Source organism: Ceratotherium simum, chromosome 17 (assembly GCF_057802395.1).
Source record: "Ceratotherium simum simum isolate JZ-2026a chromosome 17, ASM5780239v1, whole genome shotgun sequence".
Classification (NCBI taxonomy): Eukaryota; Metazoa; Chordata; class Mammalia; order Perissodactyla; family Rhinocerotidae; genus Ceratotherium; species Ceratotherium simum.
In genome coordinates, this window is record NC_141916.1 from 59050348 (window position 1) to 59071768 (window position 21421).

At 36.8% G+C, this 21421-nt stretch overlaps 1 protein-coding gene across 13 annotated transcripts in view; it reads left to right on the forward strand.

The window, feature by feature from the left end:
- Positions 1 to 21421, forward strand: part of ERC1 (ELKS/RAB6-interacting/CAST family member 1) — a 567884-nt gene that overhangs the window by 317067 nt on the left and 229396 nt on the right. The window lies entirely within an intron of this gene.

A 21421-nucleotide genomic window follows, 5' to 3' on the forward strand; every position in this document is an offset into this window, starting at 1 on the left:
AAAACTGAAAATCCAATAGAGGAAATAAAATATATGAATAAAAATTATTTCATTTACCCAGAAGAAAAAGGGCAGGAAAGGAGCAACAGAGGTACAAAGAATAGAAGGGATAAGTGGATGATAGATATGAATTCAGCATATCAATAGTTGTGTCAAAATCAAATGAACTAAACACTCCAATTAAAAGACAGAGATGGTTAGAATGGATTAAAAAAAGAGGCAATTATATCTACAAGACATGCACTGTAATAATCACAAATAGGTTGAAATTAAAGAATGGAAAAAAATCGTCCTTGTAAACAGTAATCATAGGAAACCTGGTATAGCTATATTAATATCAGATAAAGGATACTTCCAAAGTGTATCCCCAGAGATAAAGAAGGACATATCATAATGATAAAGGGGATACTTCATCAGAAAGACATAACAATCCTTCATATGCATGCACTTAGTAACAGAGCTTGAAAATACCTGAAGGGCAAGCTGACAGAAGAAAAGGGAAAAACAGACAAATATAGTCATCAGTCATCGCTGGAAATTATAACTCCTATTTCTCAGAAATTGATAGAGTAAGTGAACAAAAAAACAACACAAAAGTAAAAATATAGAAGATCTGAAAACTATCAACTTGACCTATTTAAATAGTTATAGTAGGGGGCCAGCCTCGTGGCGCAAGCGGTTAAGTGCGTGCACTCTGCTGCAGCGGCCCGAGGTTTGCCGGTTCGGATCCTGGGCGTGCACTGACACACCACTTGGCAAACCATGCTGTGGCGGTTTCCCATATAAAGTAGAGGAAGATGGGCATGGATGTTAGCCCAGGGCGAGTCTTCCTCAGCAAAAAACAAAAAGGAAGATTGGCAGATGTTAGCACAGGGCTGATCTTCCTCACAAAAAAAAAATTTTTTTAAATAGTTATAGAGTCGTACACTGAACAACTGAAGAATATATATGTTTCTCAAATCTGTATGGAATGTTCACCAATGCAGTCCATATGCCGGGCCATAAAAATAAATCTTAATAAATTTTAAAAGACTGAAATATGTCAGAATTGTTCTTTGACCACAGTGGAATTAAGTTAGAAGTTAATAAGGTTTTTGGAAAATTCGCCAAATGTTTGGAAATTACTTAATACAATTCTAAATACCATGGCTCGGGCACTTGCCCAGTGGCGTAGCAGTTGAGTTCATGTGCTCCGCTTCAGTGGCTCAGGGTTCGCAGGTTCAGATCCCAGGTGCGGACCGACGCACCACTTGTCAAGCCATGCTGTGGTGGCATCCCATATAAAGTAGAGGAAGATGGGCACGGATGTTAGCCCAGGGCCAGTCTTCCTTAGCAAAACGAGGAGGATTGGCAATGGATGTTAGCTCAGGGCTAATCTTCCTCACAAATAAATAAATAAATAAATACAATGGCTCAGAGAAGTCGTAAGGAATATGAGAAATCATTTTGAGCTGAATGAAAATAGAAATGTGAAATTTTGTGTTATCCAGGTCAAGTGGTACTTAGAGTGAAATTTATACCTTTAAATGTGTATATTAGAAAAGAAGAAAGTTTAAATTCAGTGATCTCAATTTCTACACTAAGAAACTAGAAAAAGAAGGGCAAAGTAAATAGAACGAAGGAAATAATAAAGAGCAGAAGTCAAGGAAATAGAAAACAACGCAGAAAATTCACAAAGTCAACCATGGTTCTTCAAAGGATTAGTAAAATTGATAGGCACCCCTAGCAAGACTGATCAAGGGGAAAAAGGAAGACACATGAATCACCAATATTTGGAATGAGAGAGGGGAAGAGGAGAAATCAGTCAAGATTCTAAAGCTATTTAAAAAGAGAAGAGATTATTTTAACAACTTTATGCCAATAAATTTGATAACTTAGATATAATAGACAAATTCCTTGAAAAATACAATTTATCAAAACTGGCTCAAAAAGAAACAGAAAATTGACCAGGCCTGTATCTATTAAAGAAATTGAATTTGTAATAAAAAATGTTTCAAAAGAGAAAATTCCAGGCCCAGATTACTTTACTGGTGAATTCTACCAAACATCTAAGAAAGAAATAATACCCGTCTGATATAAATGCTTTCAGAAAACAGAGAAGACGGAAATACTTCCTTCCTAATTTATTTTATGAGACCAGAATTACCCTCACACTTAAACCTGATAAAGACATTACATAAAGAGAAAAGTACAGATCAGTCTCCCTTAGGAACATTGACATGAAATTTCCCAAGAAAGTCTTAAATCTAACATAAATAAGAAAGTTAATATATTACAACCAAGTTAGGCTTATTTCTGGAATGCAAGGCTTGTTCAGTATTCAAAAATCGAATTAATTAAATTCACTACATTAACAATAATGAAAGAAATCATATAATTATCTCAGGACATTCACGAAAAGCTTTTGATAAAAGTGTAAAACTGGAAGTCTGTTGGGTAAAAATGAGGTTAGGACCTTATACTTTATGCAAAAATTAATTCAAAATGGATCATAAACCTAAACATAAACGGTAAAACCATAATCTTCTGAAAGAAAACAGGAAACTTTGGAGTGAGCAAAGATTTCTCAGGTATATAAAATATAGTAATCATGAAAGAAAAAGTTGATAAAATGGACTTAATCAAAATTAAAAGCTATTCATTAAAAGACACCATTAAGAAAATGAATATAATTAAATGATAAAGATAAAAAGTATTGATGTGGAAAATATTTTGTATAGAATCTTTAGAGATGATAGTCAAATTTCTATTATATCTGTGTTTCTATAGGATTTACCCAATTGTATTATAGTCATTTATTTGTAGGCTTTATTATCTTCCTCCAGACACTTGACGTTCAGAAGCGTTGTGCATCTTGAATCCCCAGAAACAAGTACAATACCCAACACACAATTGGCACTAAGTAAATATTTTTTGAATTGTACTAAATTATTTTATCCTCGAAGTAATTATTCTCAGAGGATATATAGCCAAAAAACTGATTGTTTTAAATAGCCTTTATATTGTTTGTCTTTTCTACAAGTTAGATCTTTAAGACAGATTGAACATTGTTTAGATCCAGAGTTCGTCTTTTCTTTTTGGTTTAATATTCTAGGAAATTAAATAAAAGATGCCTGTTGGGTTAGGAACAGTTGTTATGGAAAATATTTGTGACAGACATCAGTTTTATACGTAAGTCATTGTCAGAGAGACAACAGATAAACCTCTCCTTTTAGCAGAGGATATCTTGGCTATGCATGTGAAAGCAATTGTGGCTGGATTCATTCTTCTTTGCCTTTCTTCCACATAATGACATTCTTATAACACCCATCCACACTGGTATAATTTTCCACCCAGAATGAAGTTATTTCTTCTCAGTGTGTTTCTGGCCATGCATTTTCTGGTTAAAGATACTGTTACTTTTTAGAGCAAGGTGCTTACTAGCTAGCAGAGATAGCAAACGCTTCTGATCTTGAAATTAAGCTTTAGTTCACAGGTGAAAGCGTTCACATCTGGAGTGAACCTACCAGAATACATCTGCCTGTTATTCAGGGGTCTGGTGTCATGTTCGGTGTTATCTTTCAAGTCAAAGTATACAGATATACAGTAGTCCCTTTGGTGTTCCTCTGTTTTGGGTACATCCAGCCTGCATACCTTCCTTTTCGTTCATTATTTCTTGTTTTTTTTTTGTTTCGTTTTACTGTCCTGCTTGTTTATATTTTCTTTGTGTTTGTATTTTCTTAGCTCATTTATGAAACATTTGTAATCCTCAGGATTGTTAAATTGCCTTTATCCCATGGTCAAATTTGGAGTTGAGGGTTAAAATTTAAAAAAAAATGAGACAGTGAAAATAGGATAGTTTTCTTTTGTCATAAAAGTATGATTGATTCAGATATGTTTATGGATGTTATTTATTATCTTTTTAAAAATAGAATCAAATCTCTATTCACTGTCACTTTTTTGTTGTTGTTAAAAGGCAGATATTAGAAATACTCCTTTCATACCATGATTCCCTCTCCCATAATATGAAATATAATAAAGTCTCATGTTATTGCTTTCATTTTCTTTTTTTCATCTTTGGGGGTGAGCAGTGTAATCAACATCACTGAATTGAACATGAACTGGATAAAAGTACTGTCATGACCTTTCTAATAGATAGGCATATATATTCAAGACATTTTTTTCTAATCAGTTGCTCAATGGAAATAAGAAGTTTCCTACTTTCACTGGGAACAAAAATCTAATTATGTTGCGCTTATGTTTAGAAACCTTCAGAAGCTCCATATTTCAATCAGCCCTCCAGAATTGTGTCCCTAAATACATATCTGGCTTTATTTCCCTTTATACTTCTTATCTCCATTCTCCAGAAACATCTAACTATTCAAACTTACTTATATTCTCCCTCCTTCACGTTTTGCTGAAATGGTTCTGTCAAATGTGTTCTCCATAATTCTTTTTTTTTTTTTTTTTTAATTTTATTTATTTATTTTTCCCCCAAAGCACCAGTAGCTAGATGTATGTCATAGCTGCACATCCTTCTAGTTGCTGTATGTGGGACGTGGCCTCAGCGTGGCTGGAGAAGTGATGCGTTGGTGCTCGTCCGGGATCCGAACCCGGGCCGCCAGTAGTGGAGCGCGCGCACTTAACCGCCAAGCCACGGGGCCGGCCCCGTTCTCCATAATTCTGCCTTTTATGGTTTCACCCTTTCCTTATGGCTCACACCAAATCACATTAGCTAGAAAGCAACCTGCCTGAATCTTCCCAGTCAACACTAGTCCCCCGTCACTTTGCTCTTTATTTTGTTTTGTTTTTTGGAGCATTTTACATTACTTATGCCTTGTTTCTAGACTTACTGCATGCTCCAAAACTATGCTAAGCACTGTGGATAAAACACTCATTGAGATGATATATGTTTCCTAACTTCACAGAGCTCATAGACTTAACTACACACAGTTTTTTATAGGGCAAAGCATAGGGTTCTGTGGGTGAACATAAAACCTAAACAGCCAGTATGAGTGTGGTGCATCTTTTGGTAAATTCATAAATAGATATATTATCCTGGAGGAGATATTTTAATAGAATTGTTTTTATATGTGTTAAAGTTTTGTTTCCACATGTAAGTTTTTAATATATCTGAAATATTTGGTTTAAGGAAAGTTTTTTATTTTAGTTTTTCCTTATGCAAAGCCAGTTGTAGTATCACCCATATAATATAGTAAGTTCCCATATGTGCTTGAGTCTGTTCTGGGCTCTGTCGAGTTTTCCCTTCACTTGTTTGTTATTGCTTAACTCATTCATTAATGTTTTATATACGATTACTTTTAGGTTCTGGTATATGGTAGAACAAATCTCTCCTCAGTGTTCTTTCATCTAGAACCTTTACTCTTTCATATGAATTTTATAATGACACTGACTAGTTCCTTTAAAAAAATCCTCTTGGAACTGTGATAGGAATTTGCATCGATTTTATAGACTAAGTTTGGCAGAATTAGATACTTTTATAACAGTGAGTCTTGCACTCACCAATAAGGCCTATTTATCCATTTATTTAAGTTCTCCTCTATGACCTTCATTAATATCTTGTGCTTTATCTCAGTAAAGTTCTTACACATCTGTGTTAGATTTATTCCTAGATGCCTCGTGCGCTGCTATCATGAATGATATTTTTTTTCTGTTAAATTCTCTCGTTTTTTATTGCTGGTGTATAGAAAGGCTATTTTTAAAAAAAAATATTGCTTAAATAAATTGCTTAAAAATATTGCTTAATTAAAAATATTTTGTATACTCTATTGCCCCTTATTAGTTTTGTTAGAGTAGCACAAGGTGCTGTAAAAAAACTCACCCCAAACTTTCTGTGGCTTAACACAGTAAAAGTTTATTTCTCACTTGTCTAACAGTCCAATGCTGTTATTTCTGATTGGTAGGTACTTTTTAAATCTATACTGTATTGGGCCGGCCTCGTGGCTTAGCGGTTGGGTGCGCGCGCTCCGCTGCTGGCGGCCTGGGTTCGGAACCCCGGGCGCACACCGACGCACCGCTTCTCCGGCCATGCTGAGGCCACGTCCCACATACAGCAACTGGAAGGATGTGCAACTATGACAGACAGCTATCTACTGGGGCTTTGGGGGGAAAAATAAATAAATAAAGTTAAAAAAAATAAATCTGTACTGTATTTATGCCCTGTTTTCATTCATATGCTTTGTGACTTTTATCTTTTGTTTTCTTGTTCAGTGTTGCCAGAAGTTTGTATACTTTATATGTTTTTTTAAGGAGCCTTTTTTTAAGATTTGGATTTTGTTTAATGTCTATTTTGTATTTGCTTTTACTCCACTGGTTTCTGTTCTATTATGATTTTCTTCTATTTTCCTTACATTTGCCGTGTTTATTTTTTTTCAAGTTACTTGAATTGAATATTTTCAGTTATTATAGAAGGCTATAAAATTTTCTCTTAGACTTCCATTAGCTGTATCTAAATTTTGATTTATAGAATTTTCTCCTTGTGTATTATAAATGTCTTTTGGTTTCCTGAGCTTTTCTCCTTAATCCATGTGTTATCCAAGATGTGGTGATTTCACTTCATAAAATTAGGGGGGAGTATTCAGTGTTGATTTCACAATATTATTGCATTGTAGTGAGTAAACATAGTCTATAAAAGATCAGCAAAGGAGGCATAAATACAACTACACTAGAAATGTTTAAAATTATCCACTGACCAGGTATACTGGCATTAGATTGTATGTTGATTTTATCTTCAGGCTGGTATCAGGATGATGCTACCATTTCCAGGTGTTCCAGGGTCTCTTTCTAAATATATGAAAAGTTCTTCTCTCCTGCCTCCTCCCACAGTAGACTTCCCTTTCACGTCATTTGCCCAGACTGAATCACATGCCAAGTCATTGGGAAGGGAAAATAGGATTACTTTTTATCTTATTCTAATCAGAATTTACCTCTGAAATCTGGAAATAGGATCTTTATCTCTGAGTCACGCTGTGGAAGGGGTGGATACATGAAAAAAATTGGAAGGGAGAAGGTGGGAGTTGGGAGTATGGATGTTAGTTAGGCAGCCCAATACAGTCTTCTCTATATTGCCTTCTAGTTGCCATATTTCAGTATGCTGTGGGTATCAGTGAATTTATTGGAAGGGAGAAAGAGGATGTTGATTAATCTGGAGAGTCTGATACATGGCATTCTGTTAGGAGAGCTTCTGTTGTGTTTATTTAAATGCCTTTTAACACAGTTCAGTTATTTCTAGTTTTACAGTGTGAAGTCTCCTGTTTGTTGTAACATTTCAATTCCTCTCATGAGGATTTGTTTTTTCATATGGTTTGTAATCTTTGATTATGAGCTCATCTTCTGTTGGGCTACTTTCCTCAGGAGTCTTACTTCTTCAGATCAGCTTTGAGTTTGTGCAGGGACCAAATACTGTGTCTGAACCAATTTTTGTGTGAATATCTGTGCTTGGAATTCTGTGTGTGTCTCATGCACCAGTGGTTTCTCGTGGATGATTTCTTTTCCTACCCATAGCTCTAGACTCTTAGCTGCTCCATTGAGCTGGTAGACAGTTTTTCTGGTCCCCATTTTACAAATGGAGCCAACCATTGTGACTTTCTTTAGCTTTATACACATAGATTATTTCTGTCTGCCCCTTAGCTTGAATTCTGAGATCTCCTCCCAGGTCCTTAACTATTAGAGCCTAGAACCCAGCTTTTTACCCCTCATGAACCATTTCCTCTTAAGCTCTCATCAATGCTCTGACTTTAAGTTCTGTCTTCAGTATTGGCACTTCTCCTCGTTTAGCTCATGCTTGATACCTAATTGTTATTTTTTATTTTATGCAGTATTTTCATGAGTTTGGAGCAATAGAGGCAAGTCCTTTTATGTTGCTTAGTTCATAATATTTATTAGAAGCGTAAGTTCCACTTGAAACCAAATTTATTTTCAGTATGTTAGCTTTTTTGTCTTTTTCTCTCCTTTCCTGCTTTTTGTTGGCCTTTATTTTTATAAACATACTTTTCCTTCCTGATATCTTCAAGATCCATAACAAGAATTTTGATTGCTAGTTTTTAGACAGAGTATCTGTTGCAAAATTTCTGCCATTTCTTATGGGATGGGGTAAATTACAACTCTCTTGAGCCAAAATTTTATGATGAAAGATGTACTTGCCCCTCTTCATCTCTATTTCTGAAATGTTATTTTGTTCTTTTAACTTTCTGTAAGGTGGAGAGTTACTTCTGCTTAAAAACTTGTCTTTACTCGAACTTTGTGTGTTTTATGGAATAGTTGATTTTTCCAATACACTTCAAAGAAAAAAAAAACCTTTCTGTTCCCAGCCTGCTCATGATACCCAGCTCCTATTGCTTTGGCTCAGAGTTCCATTCTGCCTCATGATAAACACCTTCGTATCTCATTATATCTTATACTCTGTCAGCTCTAGGAGCAGACTTACAGAGGAAACTCACTGTACTATCTAAATGAGCCATGACAAGCCTGGGAGTGGAATTTACTGCTGGGAAGTAGACCGGGTGATATTAAAGGGGCTTGTTCCATGTGGTAATTGCTCAACCCAATAATATTGAAGTAGAAACTGGAGGAGTAAACGTTTTTGGCTCCTAATTTTCTGGAGAGATAAGAAAGTCACACTGTGCTTGTGTATTTCCGTCATTCCGTGTAAAACTGTGCTGGAGGACATTTCTTTTTATTTCTAGGTCTGATTTTTTAATTTGTTTTGTTTTTATTTTATTGGCAGGCTTAATGTGACTAAACCCCTCAGTACTAAAGTTCTAAGACACCAGGAAAAGGATTAAATTATTGTTGTATTTTTAAGTAGATCCTGTAGTTCTTCTTGCTAGGGATGAAGTCCTACTGTGATGAAGTAATATGGTTCAAGCTGTCAATAATTTCCAGATGTGGCAGAGGGCCTAATCAGAGAGTTTCTTTACGGGACAAATATACATATTTTGATTGGGTCTGTGCTAGTTAAGAGAGTATTTTCCCCTCATTTTATTGTTATTCCATCTGTTATAAAGTATCCAAATAATTGCACAACACACACAAACTTCTGCATCACATGCAAACAATAGAAATATTTTGGCATGGTTGTTTTGGGGGAGGTTTCATGTGGGGATTGTGTGGGCAAATACCCTCTTCTTCCCAGTCACCATTCTGGGAAGTGCTGATGGGCTCCAGACCAAGAGCAGCCCTAGAAACCATTTATAATATGCCAGTCCTCATTAGTATCCCATCTCTTTTATCACTAAAATGAGAGCTCTTTCAGCAAGTGTCAGCTGTTGTCAGTTTCTTTGGATTGAAAATAAAGATCGATTAATTTTTTTCCTGAAGATAGTTAATTAGGTCACTTAATTTTGGGCCAATAAATAAAGAAGGAGTAGTCAAGTTTAGTAAGTGTTGCATAAAGTAAGTTCTTTGTGATTTTACTCTGAATTGCGTCAGCATGTGTTTTCTTCTTTCTTTTCAACCCCACACTCTGGAGCCCCATCACTCCCTGCTTTGCGGTTTTGAACAGAAGTCTTGAGTAAGTCCGGAGGCCCTAGAATCATGTTAGGTAGGGTGTTTGTCTCTTTTAGAACTTGGGGTTGATTAGAATTAACACATTGTTTTGAATGAAGTGATTTCCTCCCTTTACAATTACCTCTTTGGGTGTGGTTAGTTTGAAGGAGTTTCTTTGCTATAGTAGCTTCTCCTCCTCCTACTGCTTTTTAGCTTTGGGTGCTTCCCTATGGCATCTTGCTAATAATGACATCTTTGTTTTTACTTTTAAAGCGTAAGAAGATTCCAGAGCTATGTTTTGTTTTTATTTTAAACTAATACCAGAGCATCCCTTTAGTCACCGATCACTGTTTTAAATAAGTTGATGATTCCTTTATGCTGCCCAACATTTTTTATTTAAAATTGAGCATTTTTTGGGCCGGCCCCATGGCTTAGGGGTTAAGTGCATGCGCTCCGCTGCTGGCAGCCCGGGTTCGGATCCCCGGCACGCACCGCTTCTCTGGCCATGCTGGGGCCGCGTTCCACATACAGCAACTGGAAGGATGTGCAGCTATGACATACAACTATCTACTGGGGCTTTGGGGGAGGGAAATAAATAAATAAAATCTTTAAAAAAAAATAAATAAAAAAAAATAAAATTGAGCGTTTTTTACTTGCTTTTTAGATCAGAGGGATCATATCCTCTGTGGTGTTCCTCCTCCATCTCAGCTTCTTAAAGAAGTACTAAAGATAGAGGCTTTCAACTTAGAAAGCACTGTGTATTTTATTGACTAGAACTGAACTGTAGGCTAAAAAAAAGTACCAAATGAAGATATTATGGTATCTTATTGCATTCTATTGTAGATGTAATGTCATATGACAGCCGTAGCTTTGATTTATTCTAAATCCCGTCTGAATACTGACAACATGGTTCAAAATATCAGGAGATAAATCCTAAGGTCACATTGGTGTGAATGCTCATTGTGCATATTTAAGACCTTATTTCATTATTTTAAAAACAGCAGTATTGCTGGTAAGTTAGGGCAATGTCCTAGACTCTCAGGGATAGAGGTGAGATGAGAGGTGAGTGGCTGCTGAATTGTAATATTTTTGCAGTTGAGATTCTTTTTCTTTTTTAGCTATAAGTTTTTTGCATGAATAGTTGTGATTACATCATAGGCAATTTTCCTTGGATCCTAGAGTATTATAACAGATTAGAAGCAGATAAAGACCTGAGATAAAGAAAAAAGAGCTCATATTCAATTATATTAAGATGAAGAATTTTTAATGAAAAACAAAAGCCATTTATGTTGTTCCACATGCACAAAATGAAAGAGTACTTGAAATTTCTTCAAACTTAAATGCTAAACTTTATCCTATAACTTGCTTAAAGGAAGTCCATTTACTTATAGTAGGGCAGAGGTTCCCAAACTTTCTTGGTTTCAGTACAATCAGTAAATTTTTCATGACTTCTAGGCCAAAATAAATACCTAACAGTTCCTAATGGTAATTAGGTTTGTATAATTTAAATATTTGTGTCTTATCAATTTACTAATCACTTCAAAAATAATAGTTTACATAAATTAAAAGGAAAAATATTTTAATTTCATTCTTAAATCACCACAATAACTTACTAATGGGATGTGTGCAGCTGGGCACTGCACGGTTTTTGAAATCTTGGAATCAGATTAGACACTGCCACCTTCATTTCTTGTTCTACATTGATTTCTGTGCATTACTGTGCTGTGCTTTTAATCACGGCAACCATTGAAAACGCAGTTTCACAAAGTTAGAGTGTCCTTTTTGGAATGTAGCATGATCTAGTGTTAAAACTGTACACTACTTCAAGCTAGTAATTTTCATGTTGTCTGACAAATGTCACTATGTTTCCTTCTTAAATTTAAAATATTCTGCAGTGCCCTTGTAAGTTCACTGAGCAATTTGAGAACCATGGTAGTACTGTAGAGAGTAAGATTAGCTAATAATAAGTATTGATGGCACCTCCGTTCAGGAATAATTATTGCCCTGCCAGACTATAGGGAAAGTGGGTAAATTGTACACTAAGCTGCTAACAGGGTAACCATGACTCTTCGCCTGCCTATGGGTAGACAGCATGGCATATTAACTAAGAACAGTGGCTTTCAAAGTTTTTTGACTCCAACTCTAGTAAGAAAAACATTTTACATCTTTTCCCTCTCCCCTTCTCTCTCTGTCTCCCTCCCCTCTCCTCCTCTCCTCTCCTCTCTCCTCTCTCCCTCTTTCACTCTCATGCACACACACACACAGCTGAAACGAGCATTTAACAAAACAGTACTTTTACTATGTGCACTGATATTTTCTGTTCTTGTTTATTCTTGTTTACTTTTTTTTTTAAATCTTGTTCCTCAAGACCTACTAAACTGAAGAAGATTAGTTAAGGGCATAGACTTTGGGACCCAACTTGGTTTTAAAATAGCTTTCACCATTTCCTTTCTGTGTGACCAAAGGCAAGATATTTAACCTCTCAGTTACTCAGTTTCCTGACATATAAAGTAGGGATTAATAATAATACACAGTGTTGAGGGGATTAAATAAGTCAATACATGTAAAACACTTGAAACAGACCTTGGCTGTTAATTACTGCTATATTATTTATTACTAGAATCTCAATGAATAATCAGAAGTTAGGACATTGGGGGATTGGAAAGAAACGTAGTTTCAACCTCTAAAAATGGTACTCTATATCTATCTATCTATCTATGTATCTATCTATGTATATATCTATCTAAAGGAGTCTGAATTTTTTTTCTGGATTTTTACTCCTGGGCAGATGTATTTTGTATCCTTTGCCAGAGATTTTCTGTATTTACCCTTCTGAATTTGGATCCAGTTGGGAGATAAAGAGAGGAATCAGAACAAGGGAGATGAAAATATTGTCTTTATACTGATAAAGCTGATTAGAGTACGTGACTTTATATTTGCAGCCAAGTGACCTTCCGAATATCTCACTCCTGTATTAGGTCTATCAACTAGCTCAGCTGAATAACTGGAGGCATTTTACTACACGGCAGAGAGCAGAACAGGATGTACATTCTGCAAAAACAGGCGAATCCAGAGAGAGGAGGGCAGAGGGGCTGAAATGAGCATGTTCATTTCTTTCTACAAAACGTGCCAATCAGATTAATTCTCCAGGGAGTGAGAGTGGGAAGAGAGGCATAAAAATCTGGAGAATGAATAATGTTACCCTAAGAGCAGGAACATTTTACAGGGATACAGGAGGCCCGTAATCAAGTTCATGTTTCATAACTTTTAGCAGTTAGGTATCCTTTCTGGTATGAACTTTAAGGATAGACACACCAGGATTTGAATCCTGTCTGTCTCACCTAATTGCGCCTGCTTGGGCAACCTAGAATTTCCAGGAGTCCTATAACAGACACAACTGCTTTGCAAGAAAAATTGACCACTAACTTCTCGTTCCTGTTCCATTCATACAATATTAAGTTTATTAATATTTGCTTTTATCACACTATAATAGTGTTAAAGATATGAGGTCAGTCTCAGTTGACCAGTAGTTATTTCTAGTAGAATATTTCCGTCAGTGTGTCCCTACACTTAATTGTAGTTGATAATTTCCTGAAGTTGTAGCTAGTGGAGTAGTACATAATGCTTAGTCCAGGTTATTAGGTTATGCTATCTTAGGAGGATATAGAAGCCATCTTTTTTATTAGAACAAATGATGGAATATCTTGGCTTATTTTTTTGTAAAGCTAGTGATAATAAAAAAGTTTTCCCAGTAAGAGTTTCAGTTGCCTCCCAGTTCTCTCATCCTCTACTCTTCCTCTGTCTCTTCCTCCCTCCTATTCTTTGTTTTTTTCTGTCTTTTAATAAATGTCTATAATAGTACCTATGTCTCAGGAACCGTACTGGACATTAATAATATAATTTTGAACAAGATGTATGCAGTCCCTTTATTGAATACTCTAATGATGAGAGGACATGTTAAGCAAATAATAATTTAATTATGATTGTACTATCTAATTAACAAAAAGTATAGTGTTAAATGAAAATCTATGAGAGGGAGTCTGAGCTAATCTGCAATGATTTTCCCTGAGAAGTGGCATTTAAGACCTGAGGAATGACAGTGATATCAGCAAAATGGTGGCATAGGAATTGCTAGCACTCTTGCCCCTGCCAAAAACATCAATTTGAACAACTATCCCTACATGAAAATATTATTACAGGTGTCATGGATTCATATGAGGGATTACAGCACCTGTGTAAAGCACAGAAATAAGAAAAGACACTTTGAGGAGTGTAAGAAAGATAGATTCACATTACTCCCATCACCCGTCGCCCAAGCCCAGGCAACTGGCACAGAGAAAGGCAGCCTAGTACAGAGAGAGACAATCTCCTCATGGGAAAAGGAGAGTGAAATGAGTACCTGACTTCAACATGGACCCCAGAGTTGGTCTACCCCAGGACCAGGCCAACTGCTGCAGCCTTAGGTGGCTCCCTATGGCCTCCTGTGAACCTAGCGCCAGTGCCTCCTGGCTCCTTTGAACCCAGGCTCCCAGCACATCCGAGCACCAGCTGGCTCCAGAGGCCTGGGGTGGCTCTTGTGGCCCCAGGCTTCCAAAAAGCACCCATGAACCCATGCTCTGGGTGGGCAACCATGAACCAGGCTCCTAGCTGGGCCCTGCACCAAGCCAACTACCGCAGACCTACACTTTCAACCCACCCTAGTACCACGCCAGTTCTCCTGGCTCCAGATCCCCAGCGACTCCAGTGCCAAGTTGGTCCCTACAGACCTAGACTCCAGACCAGCTACTGCAGACCCAGGCTCTCAGCTGACTCCAGCCCCAGGACAGCCCCTTTAACCTCCAGCCACCCCACCTTAGAGGCCAACTCCCACAGATCCAGACTGGCCCTCCAGGCTGGCCCCCACAAAACCAGGTTCCTGGCCCTTCCTATACCAGATCAACTCCCACAGACCCAGATGCGAGGCCCACCCCAGTAGTCCCTGGTACCTGGTTGTCCCAGTGGACCCAGAATCTAGGTCCTCCCATGCAGACCCAGGTCCCAGTCACCACAGACTCAAGCAGCAGGCCTGCCTCCACAGACCCAGGCACCAGACCCACCCACCCAAGAACTCCAGCAGCCAGCCTGCTCACAGACACCACCAGATGGCCCACCTAGAATCTCTGAATGGGCTGACTGGTGAAAGGCTTTGCCTGCCAAAACCAGTCTATAAATACTGGAAGACGTTTCTACGTCCTCAAATGCACAGAAACCAATGCAAGGCCAAAGGGATCATGAATAATCAGGGAAATGTGACTCCACCAAAGGAAACTAATAAAACTTCAATGACTGACCCTAAAAAAATGGAGATATATGAATTGTCTGAGAAAGTATTCAGAATAATCAATCCTCTTAAAGAAATTCAGTGAACTACAAGAAAACACAGACAACCAAATGAAATTAGGAAAACAATACATGAGCAAATAAGAAGTTCAACAAAGAAATAGAAACCATTTAAGAAAATCAAACAGAAATCATCGAGTTGAAGAATATATTGACTAAACTGAAGAATTCAATAGAGAGCTTCAGCAGCAGACTTGACCAAGCAGAAGAAAGAATTACTTAACTGGAACACAGGTCATTTGAAATCATCCAGTTAGAGGAGCAAAAAGAAAAAAGAATAAAAGGAGTGAAGAAAGCCTATGTGAATTATGGGACACTATTAAAGGAAACAATCGATGCGTTATTGGAGTCCCAGAAGGAGGAGAGAGGAAGAAAGGAGCAGAAAGCTTATTTGATATAAGATATAATGGCTGAGAACTTCCCAAATCTAGGGAGATATTTGGACATCCATGTTCATGAGTCTGATAGGTCACCACAAAATTTCAATGCAATATTATGTTCTCTAGGAAACTTTGTAATAACACTGCCTAAAATCAAAGAAGAAAGAGTATTTAAAAAACAGCAAGAGAGAGGCTGGCCCCATGGTGTAGCAGATAAGTGCGTGTGCTCTGCTGCTGGTGGCCCAGGTTCGGATCCCGGGCGCACACCAACGCACCGCTTATCAGGCCATGCTGTGGCGGTGTCCCACATAAAGTGGAGGAAGATGGGCATGGATGTTAGCTCAGAGCTGATTTTCCTCACCAAAAAAAAAAACAAAAAAAAACAGCAAGGGGAAAAACATTTCTCATGTATAATGGAACCCTCATAAGTCATCAGTGGATTTCTCAGCAGATACTTCACAGGCCAGGAGTGGGATGATATATTCAAACTGCTGAAAGAAACAAAACTACCAACCAAGAATAACTTTATCCAGCAAAGTTGTCTTTCAGGAATGAAGGAGGTGTAAAAACTTTCCCAAGCAAACAAAAGCTGATGGAGTTCATCACCATTAGACCTGCCTTACGGTAGTGAAATGTGGAAAGGAGTTCTTCAAGCTGAAACAAAAGGACACTAATTAGTAACATTGGAAACATGAAAATATAAAGTATGCTGGTAAATGTAAGTATATAATCAAATTTAGAATACTCTAATACCATAATATGGTGGTACTTTAATCACATGACTCTACATTAAAGGTTTAAAGGACAAAAGTATTAAAAATAGCTATAGCTACAATAATTTGTTAATAAATGCACAGTGTAGAAAGAGGTAAACTATGACATCAAAAACATAAAATATGGGGCCAGCCTGGTGGCGCAAGTGGTTAAGTGCACCTGCTCCACTGCGGTGGCCCGGAGTTCACTGGTTCGGACCCCGGGCGCACACCGACGCATTGCTTGTCAAGCCATGCTGTGGTGGCGTCCCATATAAAGTGGAGGAAGATGGGCAGAGGTGTTAGCCCAGGACCAGTCTTCCTCAGCAAAAAGAGGAGGATTGGCAGATGTTAGCTCAGGGCTGATCTTCCTCACAAAAAAAAAAAAAAGTAAAATATGAGGAAGGGAGCAAAAGGGTAAAGTTTTTGTGTGCAATTGAAGTTATCAGCCTAAAATAGACTGTTATATCTATTATATGTTTTGTGTGAGACTGATGATAACCACAAAGCAAAAACCTACAGTAGATACACAAAAGATAGAGAAGGGAATCAAAGCATACCACTATAGAAAATTAAATCACAAAGACAGATAACAAAAAAGGAAGAAAGAAACAAGGAACTACAAAACAGCCAGAAAAACAACTAATAAAATGGCATTAGTCCTTACCTATCAATAATTACTTTAAATGTAAATGGATTAAATTCTCCAATCCAAAGGTGTAGCGTGGCTGTATGGTTAAAAAACAAAACCCAGGGCCAGTCCAGTGGTGTAGTGGTTAAATTCATGCTCTCTGCTTCGGCGGCTGAGGGTTCACAAGTTTGGATCCCGGGTGTGGACCAAGGCACTGCTTGTCAAGCCACACTGTGGCGGCATCCCATATAAAGTAGAGGAAGACGGGCACGGATGTTAGCCCAGGGCCAATCTTCCTCAGCAAAAAGAGGAGGATTGGCAATGGATGTTAGCTCGGGGCTAATCTTCTTCCAAAAAAAACAAACCCAACTATATGCTGCCTGCAAGAGACTCACGTCTGCCTTAAGTACACATATAGGTGCAAAGTAAAGGGATGAAAAAAGACATTCCATGTGAGTAGAAAACAAAAGAGAATAAGCGTAGTCAAAAACTGTAATAAGAGACAAAGAAGATCATTATATAGTGATAAAGAGGGCACTTTATCAAGAGAATATAACATTAGTAAATATTTGTGCATCCAACATAGGAGCACCTAACTTTATAAGGCAGTTATGAACAGATTTGAAGGGAGAAGTAGACAGCAATACAATAATGGTAAGGGACTTTAATACTCCATTTTCAATAACAGATCCTCCAGATAAAAAATTAATAAGGAAACATTGGTCTTAAAGGACATATTAAATCAGATGAACCTAACAGACATTTGCAGAACATTCCATCCAATGGCAGCAGAATACACATTTTTCTTGTGCAAGTGGAACATTCTGCAGGATAGATTATATGTTAGGCTATGAAACAGGTCTTAATAAATTTAAGAAGATTGAAATCGTATCAAGCATTTTTTTCAGCCACAATGGTATGAAACTAGAAATCAACAACAAGAGGAAAACTAAAATTCACAAATGTGTGGAAATTAAATAACACACTTCTGAACAACCAAACTGGCCAAAGAATAAATCAAAAGTTAAATCAAAGAATATCTTGAAACAAACTAAAACGGAAACACAATATATTAAAATTTATGAGATGCAGCAAAAGCAGTTCTAAGAGACAAGTTTTTAGTGATATATGCCTACATTAAGAAAAAACAAAGATCACAAATAAACAATTTAACTTTACACTTTAAGAAACTAGAAAAAAAGAACAAACTAAGCCCAAATTTAGCAGAACTGAGGAAATAACAAAGAGCAGGAATAAACAAAATAGAGAGCAGAAAAACTGGAAAAGTCATCAATGAAACTAATAGAATTGAAAAATCCTTAACTAAGAATAAAGGAGAGAAGACTCAAATAAAATCAGAAATGAAAGAGGAGACATTACAATTGACGCTACGTAAATACAAAGGATCATAAAAGACTGCTATGAACAATTATATGCCAAAAAATTGGATAACCTAGAATGGATAAATTCCCCCAAATCATATGATCTTCTCAATAAATGCAGAAAAAGCATTTGACAAAATCCAACATCCTTTGATCATAAAAACTGTCAACATATTGAGTATAGAAGGAGTGCACCCCCACATAATAAAGGCCATATATGCCAAATCCACAGCTAACAACATCGTACTCAACGGTGAAAGTTCCCACTAGGATCAGGAACAAGACAAGTGTGCCCACTCGCACCACTCCTAGTCAACATAGTACTGAAAGTCCTAGCCAGAATAATTAGGCAAGAAAAACAAATAAAAGACATCCAAATCTGAAAGGAAGAAGTAAAATTGTCTCCTTTTACAGATAATGTGATCTTATATATAGAAAACACTAGTGACTCCACCAAAAACCTATTAGAACTAAAAAGGAAATTTAGTAAAATTTCAGGATACAAAATCAACATAACAAAAGTCAATTGTGTTTCTGTACACTAACAGTGTACTCTCTGAAAAATAAATAAAACAATTTCATTTACAGTAGCATCAAAAATAATGAAACACCTAGGAATAAGTTTAACCAAGGATGTGAAAAATCTGTACACTCAAAATTATGTCCTTGATGAAGGAAATTGAAAAAGACACCAGTAATTATAAAGATACCCATGTTAATGGATTGGAAGAATTAATATTGTTAAAATGTTCATATTACCTAAAGCCATCTATAGAGTCAATGCAATCTCTATCAAGATTCCAATGGCATTTTTCACAGAAATAGAAAAAACTATACTAAAATTTGCGCGGAACAACAAAAGTCCCAAATTGTTAAAGCAATCCTGAGAAAGAAAACAAAGCTGGAGCCATCATAATTCCTGGCTTCAAACTTTACTATAAAGCTATAGTAATCAAAACATTATGGTACTGATGTAAAAGCAGACACAGATCAATGGAACAGGATTTAGAGCCCGGAGATAAACCCGTGCGTATATGGGGATTGTTGTCAACTAATATTTGACCAGGGAGCCAAAAATACTCATTGGGGATAGGATAGTCTCTTGGGTAAATGGTATTAGGAAAAATGGATATTCACATGCAAAAGGATGAAGTTGGTTGTCTGTCCTACACTACTCCCAAAAGTTAACTCACAATGCATTAAAGGTTTAAATGTAAGATCCAAAAGCATAAAACTACTAGTAGAAAACAGGGAAAGAACTCCTTGATATTGGTTTGGCAACATTTTTTTGATTATGACAGCTTGTGCAACAAAAGCAAAAATAAGCAAGTGGGACTACATCAAAAATCTTCTCTACAGCTAAAGAAACAATCAGCAAAATGAAAAGGCAACCTACAAAATGGGAGAAAATATTGCAAAACGTATCTGATAAGGGCTTAATATCCAAAATATATAAGGAACTCATGTAACTCAATAGCAGAAAAACAATCTGATTGAAAAATGGGCAAAGGACTTGAATAGACGTTTTTCCAAAGAAGACATACAAATGGGCAATAGGTACATGAAAAGAGGCTCAGCAGCACTAATCATCAGGGAAATGCAAATCAAAACCACAATGAGAAACCACCTCACGGTTGTTAGAATGGCTGTAATCAAAAAGAAAAGAGATAACAAGTGTTGACAAGTCTTTGGAGACAAGGGAACCCTTGTGTACTGTTGGTAGGAATGTAAGTTGGTGCATTTTGGAAATGTACCAGTATGGAAAATATAGCCACCATGGATAACAGTGTGGAGTTTCCTTAAAAAATTAAAAATAAAACTACCATATGATCCAGTAATTCTACTTCTCTGAATTTATGCAAAGGAAATGAAATCACTATTTTGAAGAGATATGTGCACCCTCATGTTCATTGTAGCATTATTTATAATAGTCAAGACATGGAACCAACCAATATGTTCATCGACAGATGAATGAATATAGAAAATGTGTTGTGTGTATACACACATACACACACACATATGCACAGTGGAATATTATTCAGCCATAAAAAAGAAGTAAATCCTCCCTTTTATGACAATGTGGATGGACCTTGAGGGCATTATGCTAAATGAAGTAACTCAGACAGAAAAAGACAAATTCTGTATGTTCTCCTTTTTTGTGAAATCTAAAAAAGCTGAACTCATAAAATTGAGAGTGGAATGGTGTTTGCCAGGGGCTTGGGCTTTGGGAAATGGGGAGATGTTGGTCAAAGGGTACAAACTTCCAGCTATAAAATGAGTAAGTTATGGGGATCTAAGGTACAGCTTGGTGAGTGTAATTAACAGTACTGTGTTATATACTTGAAAGTTGTTAAGAGAGTAGATCTTAATTGTAATCACCAAAAATATAAATGGTAATTATGTGGCAGAATGGAGGTGTTAGCTAACCTTATTGTGGTAATTATTTTGCAGTATATATGCATATCATCACCTTATACTTATATGTGTTATGATCAGTAATATCTCAGTAAACTGAAAAAATATGTTAGATTTTTTAAAGATTTAGATAAAAAAAGAGGTGAGGAATGAGTGGGAGTGCCATATGACTAGGGAGGGCAGTAAGGGATTAGAGGAAGAGAACAACATTCTAAGCAGAGGAATCAGCATGAGGAGAGGTCCAGTGGTACCAAGGCTTAGATTATTCAAGAATCTGAAAGAAAGCTAGTGTGGTTAAGTATAGAAAATGGGACGAAAGTATTCAAGATATGTGAAGAAAGCAGGACTTACATCATGCAGGGCCTTTTAGCCCATGTCAAGGATTTTACACATAAATTCTGAGGTAATTTGCTTAAATTTTAGTCTGCTTCGTCTTTGATGTTGAATTTATAATTTTGATTGAATATAACGGATTGACATACATGAATGCACTATTTTTGAGTGGTTTCTTATTATTTCCTTTCCCATTTTCCCATTGAGACCTTGTTCTTTAAGAAACACAATAAAAAGTGTTTGGTTTCACTTGGAATGAGTCAGATCCTTAAAGTCATTGCTTTCAGCTACATAGTATGGCGTAGGTTGATTATTGTCATTCTAAGTCTAATGTGGCAGAGGTTATTGGTTAATAGAGTCAAATGTAGCAACCTAAAATAGTAGAGGTGGGATGGACAAGTGTAGGGAATTTTTTTTTTTCTCTAGTTGGGAGGTATGAAAGACCTTACGAGCCTAGAGAGCAAGAGAGAGATGTACCTTTGGCCTTTGGTGTTTCTAGATTGTCTAGGAAAATAATTTATCAATACAGTTTTTATCGTCACTTCTAACCCAGATCCATTGTTGCCTTATTAAAGGGAACCTTTCTTTTGCCTGCAAGCATCACACAAAAAATCAGGCTTTTTTTCTTTATAGGTTCTGGGTAACCAAGACTTGTACAGATTA